Source organism: Manis javanica, chromosome 14, assembly GCF_040802235.1.
Source record: "Manis javanica isolate MJ-LG chromosome 14, MJ_LKY, whole genome shotgun sequence".
Classification (NCBI taxonomy): domain Eukaryota; kingdom Metazoa; phylum Chordata; class Mammalia; order Pholidota; family Manidae; genus Manis; species Manis javanica.
In genome coordinates this window covers 77,425,878-77,442,836 of record NC_133169.1, presented here as the reverse complement: position 1 = coordinate 77,442,836, position 16,959 = coordinate 77,425,878, and the positions used below count along the sequence as shown (strand labels likewise).

The 16,959-nt window shown below is 45.9% G+C and overlaps 1 protein-coding gene across 2 annotated transcripts in view; it reads right to left on the bottom strand.

Moving 5' to 3' along the window:
* The window catches only part of FEM1C (fem-1 homolog C), a 103,983-nt gene that overhangs the window by 36,600 nt on the left and 50,424 nt on the right, over window positions 1-16,959 (bottom strand). The window contains exon 5 of one of the 2 annotated variants that reach the window (XR_012125290.1): window positions 7,218-8,243. The exons of the other annotated variant lie outside the window; for it this stretch is intronic. The gene's annotated coding sequence lies outside the window, so the exon portion shown is untranslated. Of the gene's footprint in view, window positions 1-7,217; window positions 8,244-16,959 lie in introns of those variants that run through there. 2 annotated transcript variants of the gene reach the window in all.

Sequence of the window (16,959 nt, the reverse complement as noted above, 5' to 3'; positions counted from 1 at the left end):
AATAAAAGCTTGTGACAAATAAAGCTTTTCAATCCTTATTGAAAAGAACCAGATGAAAGTAGTTCCCACAGAGGGAAACCAAAGAATTAAAATGAACACCTAAGAACCACTTCAGCTATTTCTGCATCAATCCCTGAGCAGTATTCCACTTAACTGGAACAAATCTCAGTGTGTTCACGCCCATTTAACACTCCCTCCTCGCCTCCCATCCCAGGTTCAATAACATGCAGATTAGTCATTCCAAAATGTTTTCAGGTAGTTCAACTGGATTTCTGAGCTATAGAAGGCTCAGTCTTGGTGAGATTCTGGAGAGCCCCACATTTTTATTCTTTTCTGGTTATACTGCAAAAGACCTCCCATCACGCCTCTTCCCCCAGCTCCCTCTAGGTTCTCTGGTGGTGTTTGTCTCAACCTGGAATCTCAGCAGTCCGGGGGCCTGCCATCTGGGCTCTCCTTGCTACATGCCTGCAGCAGGGTTCTCCAAATAAGCAAACCACCCCTCAACCCCTAAGTTCTCTTTACAGCCATGGCAAGCACACCCGACAGCTCATGGACTCCAGTGGTGTGACAATACTGAACAAAACTGAGTAGGTCTGATTTAGTTTTCCAAAGTTACTTTTGCCGCTAATTGAGTCACACCTGCCTGTTTTCCACAATCCCCCCTTTTGACTCAGGCTTCACTTTAGAGCTAGAATAACTCGAGTCTGCCAGGTGAATGTGACCCTTCATTTTTTGCCTCCATGAACTCCAGTTTCTCTCAGTTCTTAGGTTCAGCCTGCAGATGTCGTGCAGTGGAAAGGGATTGTCTTGCTAGTGGGTTTCAGCCCCCGACAAGTTCACTCTTGATTCAGTGAGACCAAAACATGACAAAGGAACGTTCTTGGGGTGAAAGGGTTTATACCCGACTTTATTCCCATGGTGGCAGGTAAAGTGCTAGATTCCTGTCCACCTCAGAGTGAGTCTGCAGGCAGCAAGCCGGTCTCTGCCTCTGGGCCTCTCTGCCCCAGCAGTCGTCTCAGTCTCTGTCCTTGGCAGTGCCACCACTCCAGCCTCTGCTCTCCTGCAGCCATGCAACCCAGAGCACTGGGTGGAGCTCTTCATATAGAGTCAATAACAACGTATTGCCCACACGTGTGCAGCAATAAAGCCGACCAGGGCCAGGTGACCATCCTGGCCAGAGGAACTTTCATTTTCTCCAGGGACCCATCTTCGAATGGGATCCCTGGATCTACCACTTACAGTTGCTGTGTGATCTCCAGCTAGTTAGTCTGAGCCTATTTCCTCATGTGAGAGAATGAAGGTCAAATGTTGTAAGCATGAAATGAAATAACCTGAGGAAAGTGCCTGGAATCAAATCTTTCATCTAAGGAGGGGCTCATCAAACATTAGGTTGAACCATATGAAACTGCCATTTGTGTAGCTGTGTGTGATGGGCTGCCGAGCTGTCAAGGACAGTACCCAGCTGGTCTGGGGTCTATTCACCACATTTTCTCCATTCACTTCTCATTTCCAGGTTTCTTTGCAACTGTTGACTCTGCTCCTGTTTTCAAGGCCTCCTGGCACAAGAGACAATTGCTGCACGAGGAGCATCTCTTAAGTCTGGGTTGCCGGAGTGCCTCACAGGCTGTGAGTGGCTAAGTTTTCAGGACAACCCGGCACTGAGCTTGTGCCAGAATTAAAAACAGCAACACCAGCCTAGAGTGGCATACAGATTTCAGTGGGCGTGAAACCTTCCAACTTTGCCCATATGTCGAAATCTATATGGAGTTTCTCATTTTCTAAATTGGCTCTGAAAATTTAGCCCTGAGTTCTAATTCTAGCCTTTCTTCTCAATAGCTCAAATTTCCTGCCTGCGCCTCAGGATCCTCAACTGGAGAATATGGTGGTTGGCTTGGCGGCCCACCAACGTCCCTTCCTGCTGTGACCTTCTCAGGGACCACACTTCTGGCCTCCGGTGCCATCTGGTTGCTGGACCTCAAAAACAGCCTCAGTTTCCTCCTTTGTAAAAGCGGTACCAAGACAATGAATGTCTCACGAGGCAGTTGCGGGTGTTAAGTGTGACAGTAGACACAGAAGCAGGTGACATTCAGGAGGAGCTCGATAAATGTTAACCTGTACGATCTCCCAGATTCTCCGTCTGTGGAAGCTGAATGACACTTGCCTGTCTATCACGTAAAAACTTAAATGTGCCATGACAAAAGACAGAAAGTGCTCAGGATTGAGAAAAGCAAGTGCAAATGACAGGATTATCCCAAAATGGACTGACGTTGGAGTTGAAGACAGAGCAGCAGCCCGTCTGATGTGCCTAAATGATTAAACAAACAAATAGAAACCACAAATAGAGGTGTCTGCTTACATCCCTGCCCGTGTCTCAGCTGGGATGGAGGGATGGAGGGATGGAGGGCAGGGGGAATCTCAGATGGCTCAGGGCTTGCGGGGCCCCCAGTCAGAACCAGGCGGTGGGGAGGCTGAGAGGGGGCGCTGGTGACCCAGCGGCTGGTGGAGGAGGGGAGCCGCCCATGGCTTGGGAGCTGCTGGGGCTGGAGCGGATGACAGCTGAAACAGAGGGGTTTTTCAGAACTGCTCACAACGGCTCACAGAGCCCCTTGGCTTTTGATTTCACGGGGGGGACTGAGCTAGAGGGCATTATGCGTCTCTTGTAAAGAAAAAGAGTAAAACTTTTTTGCCTAAGAGCCGCATCACCACAGAAAACTGTGTCCCTGCTTCGGTTTAGAGGTCCTACAGGGACTGGGTGCTCAATCCCTTAGCCCTGGGGGCCCAGAGGGAAGCAGGGGCCAGGGGCTGGTCAGAGAGCAGAACTCTGGGCAGGAGTCTGGGCTTGGCTATGGGTTCTTTTTTTCTAATGTTTTATTATGAAAAATCTCAAACAGCACAATTAAAAGCACTTCCCAGTGAACACTGGCACAACCCGACCTGGTTTGTGTATCATGATCCTTTACTACACTTTCTTCATCACAGGTATCCATCCAGCTGTTCCTAACCCATCCATTAGTCCATGTTAATTTTGATGCATTTCAAAGTAACCTACAGGCTTCGTACACTTCCACCTAAATACTTCAACATATATATTATTAACTAGCGCTCAATATTTTTTATGATCTTTCCCTTCCAATGTAAATTTTGCATGCTATGAAATGCACAAATACTGCCTACAGGGGCCATGTTTTGACAAAAGCATGTACCTGTTTAACCCAAACATCAACATATAGAACATCTGGCCACCCCAAGGCTGGCTACAGATTTGCTATGTGACCTTGGACAAGATCACGTAGCTTTGGTTTCAGCATGTCCCAAACTTTTTGATCATTGAACCCTCTTCCCAAGCACCAAGTTCAACACTCAAGCCTAGATAGCGTATAAAATATTATTTAGTTCCAGCCCCCATATTATAGTAGCAGAAACCTGAGAACCGGAAATGTTATTTATACTAGATCCCTAAGCTGGTGGTACAGTTATGGCAGGAAATTAACATTCACTGAGCAAACTCTCCAAACCAGGAAATACACTCGGCGCTGTATATGTGAACTCTGACCACGACCTGCCTCACAGGGGTGTCGTAAAGATGACATGCAATTGCGCATGTGGAATGCTTGGCACTGTGCCTGGCACAGAGCAGACCTCAGCAAGCAGCTCTATTCTGCATGAACATTAACACGTTCACATGGCTGAGATGGCAGATGTACAGCCTCATCTCACTAGTATTGCAATAACCCTGTGAGGTGGATACGGGAAGTGTTTCCATCAGTGCTTTGTAGGAGATTATATAGCTTGCCCCTGATCATTCTCAGTAAAGGATGGTGGTGCCAGGGCTTAAACTCAGTCTCATGACCCCAGATAATTTCAGTAGAGCAATTTCAGGAGCTTTGTCCCTATTCCTCTTGGGCCCCTGGGGACTAGAGTTAGGAAGGGCACTTTGGAAATGCTAAGAAGGATATATCTGGTTCCAAGTGACAGAAACCTAACTTGAACTTGGCAAAGAAGAAAAGGGAATTTATTGGTTCTTGTAACAGGAAATCAGCCCCTCTCTCTGTCTGTCTGTCCCTCTCCCCCACCCCAATTTCCTCTTGTTTTGGCTTCATTCCCAGGAACAGGGTCCTCACGGAGGTAAGATGACCACTGCTCCATCCAGGTGAGTAATCTCAAAAGAAAGAGAGAACTTGGGTTTGCAATGTCAGGCAAGAATCCAAGGACTGAGTTTATTGAACTAAAATGCTTCATGTGCCCATTCTTGAAACAATTGTTTTTTTAGAAAAGGATGGAATCTACTGACTGGCCACCATGGGTCAGGGACTGTTCCCGTAACTGGGGTGGGGTCAGCTCCTCCCATTGCTGACAGGGAGAGAGGAATGGTGCCCTCTAGGAACACCAATGTGACCTTATCAGAGGAAAGGGGAGTAGATGCTAATGCTGGGCAGCAAAACCTAGTTAGTAAAAATAAGTTCAGCAAAACTGGGTTTTACTGGAAAAACCTGGTTAAACGTGGATCAATCTCATTTGTTGAAAGGGGTTTACCAGAGTTCCTGAGCTCTCTAAATCCAGTCTTGTAGAGGTTTTCATAACGTAGGCTTGATTGATTAAATCATTTGTCTTTGGTGATTGAATTTGATCTCCACTCCGTTACCTCCTCTCAAGAGTTGGGGGTGGTTGGGGGCTGAATGGTCCGATACTGTAATGGCCTGTTTGGTCTTTCTGGGCACCAGCCCCAACTCTGAAACTGTTTAGGACACCTCCAAGGTCACCTCATTAGCATAAACTCAGGCAAGGTTGAAAGGAGCTCATTAGGAAAAACAAAAGACACTCCTTCCACAAGGTCCACCAAGAAAATGCTCCACAGTTCCCGGGAGTCCCTAATTTAACAAAGGATTTGTTGTTTTAAAGGTCGATGCATTTATGTGTTGTCCCTCCCAGGAAATTTGCCTGATTTCTCACTGGAGCCTTCTGTGCTTAAGCCCAGGGCCCCCCTTGATTTGTGAGGATCCCCCAAACTCCAGAGGACCCGAAGATGGCGGGAACTGTGCCCTAACCCTCCTTGGCACTCCCTTATTCCCCTGAGGGATTTCAGGTCTTGGTAAAATGATCAAAAAAAATGACTCCATTTGGGGGCAGAGGGGCTTGTTTTGTTTTGCTCGCTTCATTCTCCAAAGGAATCACTATGAGTCAAAATGGAATCACAAAGGAATCAAAATGGTAGCCAGGCCTTGACTACATGACTCCCCACGACTTCTTGTCACGGTCATGGCTACTGTGAGGGGCCTCAGAGGCAAGGTGTGAAAAGCCGTGTGCCCGCAGCATCTCTTTTTCTGAGCAAGGATGACTGACACAAGAAAATGTTGTGGCAACTATTTCCAAGTTCACTTTGAATAAAATCCAAAGTCCTTATCATGGCTTACCAAGCCCCACACCATCTAGCCTCTGCCAACTCCCCAGCCTTCAATCTTATCACACTCTGTCCTTGTGCTAAACAAAGGCCACCAAGGCCTACTTTTAGTTTCTCAAGGTACCAGGAAACTGCCCCAGGACCTTGACTCATGCAGTTACTGCTTCCCGGAAAACTGCCTCTGCTCTTGCCCACACCACCTCCTGGTCATGGATATGACCTCACTCTGTTAATGCCTCCCTCTCCATCTAAATTAGAGTTGTCATGTCCTCCTATCTCCAGGGACCCTGTCCTTTCTTATCATTAATTACTTTCATGTGAATATGCATGCTTATTTGTTTGAAGTCTATACCCACACTCGAGCAGAAGTGCCATGAAGACTGGAAACACACTGCTTTTGTTCATTATCATCTCTGTTCCAAACCTGATGCCTGTCACACAGGGGCACACCATACACATTTGTTGAATGAATGATGAATAAATGAATTAGTGTGCACTCATCGCTCCATGGACCGAGTTCTCCGAGCCCCACTGGACACACTGGGGTGCTCTGTCCTCCCTCAAGTCAGGCTCCCTCTCTTAAGGTGCTGGCCAGTTCCTCCCAGGTCATGGTCACTTTTCCTGCCCTTGGTAGACTAAACACCTATAGGGCATATTTGTTCACCTCTTGGCAGCACAGTCTCTTGTATTTTAGACATGGTCTAAAGTATTTTTTAAAGAAAATTCAAAACAAGCAGAGATGGTTGTCAGCTTACCTTTGCCTCTGTCTACATTGTTAAATTCCTGGATGAGCAAAGGATAGTAGAATGGGGGAAAAAAGAGGAGAGAAATGGGTTTATTGAACTGAAAAGAAAAGAAAAGAAAAGAAAGAAAGAAAGAAAGAGAGAAAGAAAGAGAGAAAGAGAGAAAGAGAGAAAGAAAGAAAGAGAGAAAGAAAGAGAGAAAGAAAGAGAGAAAGAGAGAAAGAGAGAAAGAGAGAAAGAGAGAGAGAGAGAGAGAGAGAGAGAGAAGAAGGAAGGAAGGAAGGAAGGGGAAAGTGGTGATAGGAGGAACAGCTGAAGGGAGAAGAACTACGGGGAAAGGAATGAAGGAAAGAGAGACAACGAGGGAGAGGTGAGGGATGAGGCTACGACCTTATATTATGCTGAACAACATGGATCTGAAGTCCCAGTCATGAAAAATAGCATCGGTCTTTTTTTCTCTACCCTCTTCTCTCAGCCGTAATTGCATTTGATTACTTCTGCTCGGTAATTCAACTTTTTGCTAAAAGTTAGTGGTATATACTTCAAATTTTAATTCTTGCAGGTCTTGCTCATGACTGTTTCCAACAGACCTGGAGGCCCAGAGGGTGACAGTGATGGGAGCACCCCTATCTCAAGGTGGGGGAGCTGACCCTGAATGGAGGTTAGCCAAGCTCAACCTCAGACCATCAGACTAACTCCCAAGGGTCCCAAAGATTTCAGTCTATTCAGAAACCTGCCAATGTCTGGGTCAAAGTGTGTCCTTTATTCCCATGTGTTCTCAGGATATGTCTGAAAGAGTTTTTTTTTTCTTTCATGAGTGACTCTGCATTTTATTAATTAAATATGATATGTCAATGGTTAATCATGGTTTCACTCTGTTTGATCCAAAGAACAAATAAATGTCTAACCTGTGTACAAAGGAATAGTCCATTGAAATGGCCATCAAATAAAGTCAAAGCTGAGGTGAAGAATAGCTTAGAAGTGACTCTCTTAATATATTCTGAAAAAGATAAAGCTATTTGTAGAAGTGAAAGGATTCAGCTGGTTGGTGAGAAGAAATAGTCTAGGCAGAAAAGTTTATCATTGGCAGCTTTAATTCACTTCACAGTACTTTACAGAAATTATTCAAGTCCCATCAGGCTTTTCTCTATTTTTCTCCATCCATTTGCCTCATCCCCTTCGTGGAGACAGCAGCAAAGAAGCTTTGATGCGCACAGGACCCAGAGGGAAGAAGGACATGTAGCCAGAAACAGACAGAGACCAGGGATTTGAAGTCTGGATCCTTTTCCCCTCTCTGCTAATTATTAGCATGAACAGGGTAAGTCAAATTCCCACACTGGGCCTTAGTTTCCTAAACTGGGATCAAAATCTCTAAGATTCCTTCTAGCTTTCGTTTTTCTAGGAACTAGGCTATGTGGGTTAATTCTCCCTTTTGACTCAGTAATTCTCATGAAGTGCTCTACATGGGAACATACTCCTCTTAGCTTAGACCCACGAGTGATAGAGCTCTGTTTCCCAAAGCATTCACTCCTGGAAGTCGATCTGTGGTTCTAGAATTTGCCTCTCTCTAATGTCCTTCCACTGATCTTAGTCTGTGCGCCAGAATAATCCAGAACAAGAGACCTTATCTGGCCCCATGACAGCTGTTTCAAATGTAAAGACATTACCCTGCCTTCACTTGCCAAGTTGCACCTCTCCACTTCCTCACTTTTGCCCACTCCTCACCAGCCTCCTAACCTGGGCCGGCGCTCTCTAGTTTAACCATATCCATCTTAAACCATAGTTCTCAGAATCAAATCACATACCCTATCTGTGATCTCAGCAGATAGCTCAAGAACATCTCCTGTGATCTTGGAACCCAAAAACCTCCAAGTATTTGGTTAGATTAGTAATGACACAAAAGCGAGCATTGGCTGTTGAGATAGTTGTTTCTGTTGTTGTTTAAACCATCTAGTGTCACTCTTCAAGCAGTGGTTCCAGCTGAGCCTGAACAGGGAGACTGAGAGTATCTGAGGGACTGGTGGCCCGCAAATATTGATCATTCTGCATGAGCTCATTGTCATGAGGAAGCAGCTTGTGAGGAGGGCTTGGTGCCAGAGTGCCTGCAGATGGAAATAGGAAGTGAAGACACAAGCGTCTATCAAAACAGTAGCCTTTGAGATGTCTTAGATCTGCAGAGACCAGGGCTGCGAATGATAAGAGGGCACATGCAAGATGGGCCAGGGTCCTCTCCAGCCTCTGCTCATGACCTAGTGGAGTGTAGATGTGGTGAACACTGACAAAAACATGACTCTTGCGTGTGTCTGACCCTGGGAGTGGACTTGGGATTCCCTCGAAACACCCCAGCAGAGAGTAAGAAACAGGCAACAGTAGAGGAGGAATCTGCCCCTTGGGGGTCATGCGGGAGACCTTCTAAGGGTTTCAAGAAAAGCTTAAGGGCACTTGGAACATGAACTGAGATCCTATCTTAGGCACTGCCAGGGTAATCTGAGCTAGTGAAGCTGATTTACTTATAATGAGAGCTCATTGGGACCAAAAGCTGGTGAAGCAATGGAAATTTGGGTTCTCTTGATATTAACTGAACAGCTAATGCAACCTCTTCTATGTTAATGTCAATCTAGTGCATCCAAGACTGTTCTGAAAAGTTCACAAATGATGGCAAATCTGCTGTTCTGCACACTACACTTTGAGTAACAGGAATTAGAATATGTGGTCATAGATCTTCTAAAAAAAATAGTAGTGGGTGAAAAAGACCCCTGAACTTGGACTAAAGTTGGCTTCATTGCTCTCTGCTGAGTTTCCATCTTTCTAAATCCTGTGAAACTTTCTTCCTGTTGTTAAAAATGAACCTCTGTTCCCAACATTTTTGCCATTTTTGTGTGGTCCCTGAAAATAGAGAAAACCCATTTACAAAGGAAGTGCCTGGGAAGCAAAGCTATTTACTTTGGGGAAGAAAAGGAATCGGCTTTTCTTAAGGGTATATCAAAATTGATCATAGAAACAGATTTTGAACCTTCATTATACTTAACCTGACATTTGATATTCCAGAATGACTCGAAAATGAGATAAGGGAGAAATAGCTAAGAAATCATTTTATTATGATTTTCTTACTACTTTAATCCCAATATTAACTGTCCCCCATAAAATCAAAACATGCGTTCCCAGAACTCCTGGGTGAGCTTCTAGATCATGTTGTGATAATTTTGGCACCAGGATAGTGCAGAAGCTAGCGAGGTAGGTGAGGGGCCAGGCAGGGTTGGGGTTGAACTCACTCTGCACAGAAGACCCCACGCTTGCTCAACCCTCAGCTAAGGAGCTCATTTCTCCTCCTTAAACAGTGTCAGAGATTCTCAAGCATCACACTCCAAAATCTCACTCAGAAAACCCTTCCTAAGAACCACCTAAAATACAAGGCACACACTGGGGACCTGGGACACCAGCAGCAATTTTGCATTGGGCTTGGCTGCAGAGGGACATGCAGACACCCAGTGCCACTGGAAGATGGCTTCTCAGAGGAAGCCTGCGCCAGCTCAGGCCGAACCTCACACTGGGGCTGAAGGTCTCCCTCTCATCCGCACTCCTGTTCTTCAAGTCCTGGGGCTTTAGCTCTCCAATAGCGATACTCTGGTGACCTGCCCACTCAGGCTGCAGGGAGCTCTTCTGACAGTATGGTGAGGGCAGATGTGCTCATGCAGCAGTTCTCCAGCTGAGGCTGTCCAAGCACTGCCTACGGATATTAACATCAGAGGCCAAGTGGTGACCAGCTGGTGTCTTTCGGCTGGTCAGGCCCAAGCAACTCGTAGACAGGGATGGCCGCGGGCGGGGGCACCGGGGGCCTCCCACTTATTCTACACCTCTCATGTCTCTTCACCATGCCAGACTAGAGTCAGGCTCAACAGGGTCTTCTTTCCCCGCTGATTCTGCCAAGCCCGTTCCCTTGGCTGTGGTTTCACTGGATAGTAGGTAGGACAGTGGGAATCTCGTTCATCCATTCATGCGCGTCACTAATTAGATGACGAGGCATTTGGCTACCTTAAGAGAGTCATAGTTACTCCCACTGTTTACCCGTGCTTCATTGAATTTCTTCACTTTGACATTCAGAGCACTGGGCAGAAATCACATCCCATCAACCCCCGCCGCGGGCCTTCGCGACCTTGCATGTGGATAGCAGAAAAGCAGCAGACTCAGGTAAAATGCAGCCAGGCTGGTCTAAATGGCCATAGGTACTGATAAGGGAATTTACCACATCCTTCTCTTTCAGCTGGCCAGCCAAGTGGTTTTTCATATCTCCTTCCATTTAACTTTATTTCTCACTTATTTTAAAAAAATGAGAAAGTTTATGATAAAAGCCAAAAACCCAACTGACCCATTACAACCAAAGTAAAAGAACCAGGGTCTGCATTGGAAAGCCAGGAAAGCACCTAATTATAAAGTCTAAGCTACAGAAAATCTTTGCAATCATCCCCCAAATTAGCTCCGTGCTCCTGGTAGGCAAAGCAAAAAAGGGAAAACCATTTACTTTAAAGCTCTCATCTAACAAAAAGAAACACGCTGTTCATTAACAGAAACAAAAATTCCTCTGCTTCCAAACTCCAAGATGACCCCTCCACATCTTGTTTTTCTTTCAGTTCAATTAAATCATAATCACGTCCTATTATTTCTGGAGCTGATGCCACCAACATTAGAGGGTCAGAAAGCCACTGTCTTGTGTCTGGACTTTAAATACACCTCTATGTAGGGAATATATGATGAAGCTATAGTTTATAGACTTCCAAAATAAAAATGAAGTTTTGGACTTGAACTGTCAAACACCTCTAAAAAGGGACACCTCTTAAAATAGCAATTATCTCAATATTAGAATCCTGATCTCCTAAGGTAGGAGGGTCCCTGTGTGCTACATACAGGGTGGGTGGGCTCAGCCACGGAGATCTTACTCTCCCGTTTCTTTTCTTTTTCCTAACAGTGTTTGTTTATGGTAACTTTAAAAACATGGGGTTTGGTAATATTTTAGAAATACACATAACATAGAAATTACCATGCTAACTATTTTAAAGTGTACAAATCAATAGCACTAATCTATTTACCCTCCCTCTCATTTCTGTAACCCACCTCCACCCTGGCCCCACCTAGAAAGAGGAAACCTACGGCCATTATTATTTTCTTGGGACTTTATATCTATTTACCTCTTAAAAAGAGGCAACTCTCAAGAGGTGACGTTTGCCATGAAGGAATGCATGACGGATTTGCAGAGAAGAGTGAGAACGAGGCAAGGAACTTTGGGTGAGCAGGCCTTTCTAATGTCCTTAATATAATATTTTCATTTTCCTTTGCTCTCTTGGGGATACAGTGGTAGAAGCATGAGAGTGAGAGTTGCTGCTGTACCGTCTGTTAGTTGCATCTGCTTTCAGCCGGTATCTTTCTGTCTTGATGTCTTCATCCGTGAAATGGCAATAGCAATACTGACATCGGTGTTGTTGTGTAATTTAGATGAGGTGATGAGCACCAAGAGAGGTCTCAAAATTACTCTTCACAAATTGGTTATTGCATATGCAGAATTCTGGTCCTAACTAACACCAGTAGGCGGCAAGCTCCTTGAGGATAGGGTCTGGGTCCCGTTCACTGCTCCGCTGGGCACCCGACCCGAGCACATGGTTGGCACTGAGCAAATATTGGTCAAATATATGGAGGAATATATCTCCAATTTTCTGAAAGTTCTTAATGTATCCAGCATAATGAAAAGTAAAGCCACAAAGAAGAAATAAACAGATTAAACAAGAAAGTGAGTCTGTATGGTTTGTTATACTCTGGATCTAATACGGACAGAATTATCCCTAGTATCTGAAAAGTGGCGCTCAACTAATGGCACTTCATAAACTGGAACAACCTTCCTATAATGCAGTTTGGCAAGGGCATAAAAACCTTATAAACAAGCACAATTTGACACAAAATTCCAAAATAAGGAAGTCACGAGAAACATTCAGAGATGTGCACAAGCCTGTAACTGTACAGACGTTATATACAGAAAGAGCAGAAACCGCTTTCACTCAACAACAGTAACTGGCCAAATAGATTATGGATACCTGGCCAATAGGACGCAATGCAACCAACCTTTAAAATGATTGCATAGCAGTGCATTTGTTAATAAGGAAAGAGGTCTAGAATATAAAGTAAAAAAGATTGCCGAGCAATCAACACAAAAAGAAAAAAAAACATGTAATGAAATGTTAACAAAGGTAACCTTCAGGTTTATTCATTTTATTTTTCTGAATTTTCTTCTGTTTCTATAATAAGCATGAATTCCTTGTGTAATTTTAAGAAAATAATGAACAAAGAAAAAAAGAAAGAAAACATGGCTCAAATATGTCTTAAGGAATTTGGGAGGCTTGAGAAACATTAGAAAGACCCGGAACAAAGCCTTATATTTATATACAGCGAGGCGCCGGAAGGGAGAGGTGGAGCCTGCAAGATGCCAAACCAACTGGCCAATCGGCTAGTTTCTGGCCAGCGAGTGGTTCGGTTGGGGGAAATCTCAACAATCACTGCCTCCAGCTTCCCCAGCCTGGGTGGTGCTGACCTCCAGCCAGCCTCACTTAGAAACCCAAATGTTAGCCTCGTTTCCTTTTTCCCCCCATTTGAGGTCTGGGCATCTGCACGAAGCAATGTGAGGAAACATCCATGCTTGGGGCACTCTGCCGAGTGCTGGTGGGAGACCACCGCACCTTCCCTTCTTCCAGAGGAGGGGTGGGCCAGGAGTCCTCAGGACCTGCACCCACAGCCAGGGCTCCCCAGCCCGTGAGTAAGGCATGGGTCCACCGCAGAGGGACTGCTGGGAATCAGTGCACGGACAGGTCATTTCCTCCTGTGCAGGAAACCCTGAGAACAATCAGATGACTCGGTTTATAAACTTCATTCCACAAAAAATAAAAGAGTGCTCACATAGGAGGTGTGGCCAAGGAAGTTTCGGGTGTGGGTTTTGGGGTTTTTCTTGCAGTTGCTACATTTTCCGGTTGACAATTGCTTCATTACCTGTAATGTCAGCTCTCAGCCTCACCTCCCTAGCTATCTGGCTTTGCAGACAGCCCTGAAACTCCCAGTGCCTCCGGAGTGAGTAAGTGTGTTCAGAAATCATGCCACAGTTGTGAAAGTACTGGAAATTCTCCACAGCCTGTCCTTTCTCTGAAAACACCGTTTTGTTGCTGTATCTCTGAACATCCTCCAGGCACGTGATGGGCCCACAACCCCTCCGCGCGTCCAGAGCGGCCTGGAGTGCCGAGCGGTTCCGGGAAGACCTAACACCCGGTTTCCCCAAGAACAAGGGCCCTTCAGCACCAGCGTCACACTGGGCTCAGAGTTATGTTTCATAAAGTTCTGGAGAACCCTGATCTCTTTCTTCTGAGCATCCAATCGCTGTTCTGAGGACAAGTCCAAAGCCAAGACTTCCAGGAATGTCTGCTGGGCCCCTGCTTACTTATACGCGAAGGGAGAAAGGGAGCAAGACAGGGAAGAACATAGCATTTGTTGTTGATGCTTTGGGATGAAAAATAACTTTTCATCTGGTCAGTGTGGGCTTAAAACACAGGTTTAATACTCAGGATTAGGAGATGCTGCCTGTTGGGTGGCTGAATCTGTTGGGACTCTTTGAGTTTTGATGGAGAAAATTTCCAAGACAAGTAGCCTTAAGCAAAGGGGAATTCATTGTCTCAGGGAAATGAAAACGTCAGGGGTGCCTCTGGCTGGATACAGACTTCAGGTCAAATGATGCCAGGAATCAGCCAATCTCTCTTTTGTCAACCATCCACCTAGTTTCCGGTGTTGCTTCCTTCTCTGCACACATTCATGTTGAATCTCCTTCAACTGGACTAAGCAGAGAGCTCCTCTCCTTCTCAGTGGATGCACCTCAGTCCCAGGACTGATTCCTACTGGACTGACTGAGTAACACGCTCTGTGGGAACAAAGCAGGGGGCTTGAGACAGGAACTAAGGGAAAGTCAGGAGATGTTACTGGAAAGGAAAGGAGGGAAGTCAGTAAGAGCACTCCAGGCCTTGTTCCAAGGATCAGTTCATGCCCAGGCGCAGGAGCTCACAGGCCTTCAAGAGAGGGGAAACAACTTTGAGAAGCAACCCACACTTATGGTTGAATTGCTGCAGCTCCTGAGCAGCCACCTGAAATCAGGGAGAGGCAGAGACTCCCGTGAGTCAAGGTGTTTCAAGGCAGACCCTGGACTCCCACGGAGTTGCAAAGAACAGGTGGGATTTGGATGAAAGTCGAGGTGGCAGAGCCCAGGGGTAGTGCAGTCCTGCACCAGCACAGGCACGGGGTCTGGCCCCAGTGTGGGAACCGCGGTGGGAGGAGCGCCCACAGCTTCCCAGGGAAATCAGTCTGTAGGAGAGGAGGCGGCCTGTGGGCGAGAGCGGAAAGGAGTCCGAGGTCCAGGTGGGCTCCCCTGTACCGAGGGCAGGCGTTGACTTTCATTCTGCCCTCTTCCTTTGCTGACTCATCTTCTACTGTTTGGACACGGTCAATATTTTGAGTCTACTTTGGTCTAAATACAGGTTTTTTCAGTATTCCACTCCAACTGAAGGGCGGAGTTTGAGCTGGCTCGGCCCACGAGCCACGTGCAGGCAAACATGCCCTTTACAGAGGTCTGAGGCAGCTGGAGGCCCGCGTGCTTGACCCATCACATGCCAGCCACCCCCGTGCTCTCCATCCTTTTGTCGGGATTTCGGGGTGGCTAGGGACACGGGCATGTTAACAGAAATCAGGCCTCCTGTTCCTAGGAGATGCCACACCTTGGATCACTTGCAAGCAGAGATTAGTATCCACTGTCCGCCAGGACACAGCAAGGGCCTGGAGGACTGCGGCAGAGCATAGGCAGGTAGCGGGGCAGAGCCGAAGGAAGGCTGAGAGAGGGGGTCCTGCAGAGCTGGGAGAGGCAGTTGGGTGGAAAGCCTGGGCACGCAGGGCAAAAACTCAAGAGTGGAGGCAAAAAGACCTTAATTTGGTTACTGGGTACAACCTTCAGCTATAAGATGAATAAGTTCTGGGGATCTGATGAGCAGCATGGTGACTTGAGTTAATGATGCTGTATTGCAGACTTGAAACATGTTCTCACCACATCCACAAAAAGTGGTAACTGTGTGTGATGATGGATATATTAATTAACTGGACTGTGGTAATCATGTCACAATGCGTATGTATATAAATCATCACATTGTATGCCACTAAAAAATCATGCTGTACAACCTAAAGAAAAAAGATCTCAGTTTGAACCTTGAACCTTGCACTTACTAGCTGAGAGTCAGAACTTAATCTCTTTAAACTGCAGGCTCCTCAATAAAAAAAAAAAAAGGATAATAAAACTTGCTTATTGAAAGTATTAATAAAGATGAAGGAAGTAAAGTATCTGGGGTTGCATATCATCGTTCTGCCACTTCTTCACTGTGGGTGCCTGGACACATTAACCTCTTTAAGCCTCAATTTCCTCAACTGTAAAACAGGAACGATAGAAGTACTTAAAAGTGCCAAGCTCGTAGGGTAATGGTGAGGATTAAATAGCACACACACAAGTTCAACAGTGTCTGGCAACAGTGAGCACTCAATATATGTTAATGATGATGAAGGTGCTGCTGCTGATATTAATTGCATCACTTCAGATACTTGCAACTGTACATGACAGAAAACCCAAACAGAAATGACTTAAACAGTAAGGAAATGTTATTATTCATGTGACAGGAAGTCCTGAGGTCAAGAGGTTCCAGAATGGGAAATTCATTGGCTTAAATATGTTGTCTAAGGATGTAAGCTCTTTCCTGCCTTTGCTCCAAGTTTTTTAACTGGGTTGCCCCCTCATAGGAGCAAGATGGCTGGCCTCACTTCACATATCACATCTTCTCTTAAGAATCTCCAAAGATGGAAGAGATCATGTCTTTCCTTTTTAAGAGAAAGGAAATTCTTTCTGGAAACCCCCCTGTACCAGCAGACTTTCCATCATATCTGATTAGCCAGAATTGCTTATATCTGCCCCTAAAGCCACCAAGGTCCTCTGAAGAGATGAGCAGAATTATGGTTCTGTTAGCAAGGAAGAATGTGGACATGGCTGTTGACAAGGAAACCAGCATGAATCAGCTCAATAATGATGACAAAAGCTCGAGGTAGAGAGTGCCTAGAGGGAGGAGGGATGGACCCAGGAGACAGATGACGAAGGTACTCTGGCTGTTTTGAGTAGTTCCTAAGAGAGGAGTCTTTGGGGCCACAAAGTGCTACTCTGAATTCTTGGCTCTGCCACTTTCTGTGAACGTGTGCAATTATTTATATCCTATGCCTTTGTTTCCACAGCTGCAGAAGGTCAGCATCTAAAGGATGCTTGAGAATAAAACAGCCACATCCATAAATCAGTGGGACTAGTGACAACCACGGAAGCCAGAGCTATGCCAGCAAGCGCTGCAGTCGTGAATACAGCTGTGTTGTACGTGCTACCTCAGTAGACGCTTCCTTCCCCAGGGCTCCAAAACCACGTTCAGCATGAGGGGAAGAGATCAGGACTGTAGTTGTGGAACCAAACCAGATTCGAAAATCTGCTTCTGTTGCTGCCACTGAGGACCTGTGTGATCGAATGGCATCAGGCCTTGGTTTTCTCTTCTGCAAAATGGCGCAATAGCTCATTAAATTGGGCTTCAACAAGTTAATGCAATTGCTTGACCCCATCACGCACCTGCCACTGGCTAGAGCAGCAGTGAAGAACCTGGCCTCCCATTCTTGTTCCTCCTCCAGCAGCCTGGTGGCCTCTGAGCATCAGGTACTTCAGTAATGTGACCAACC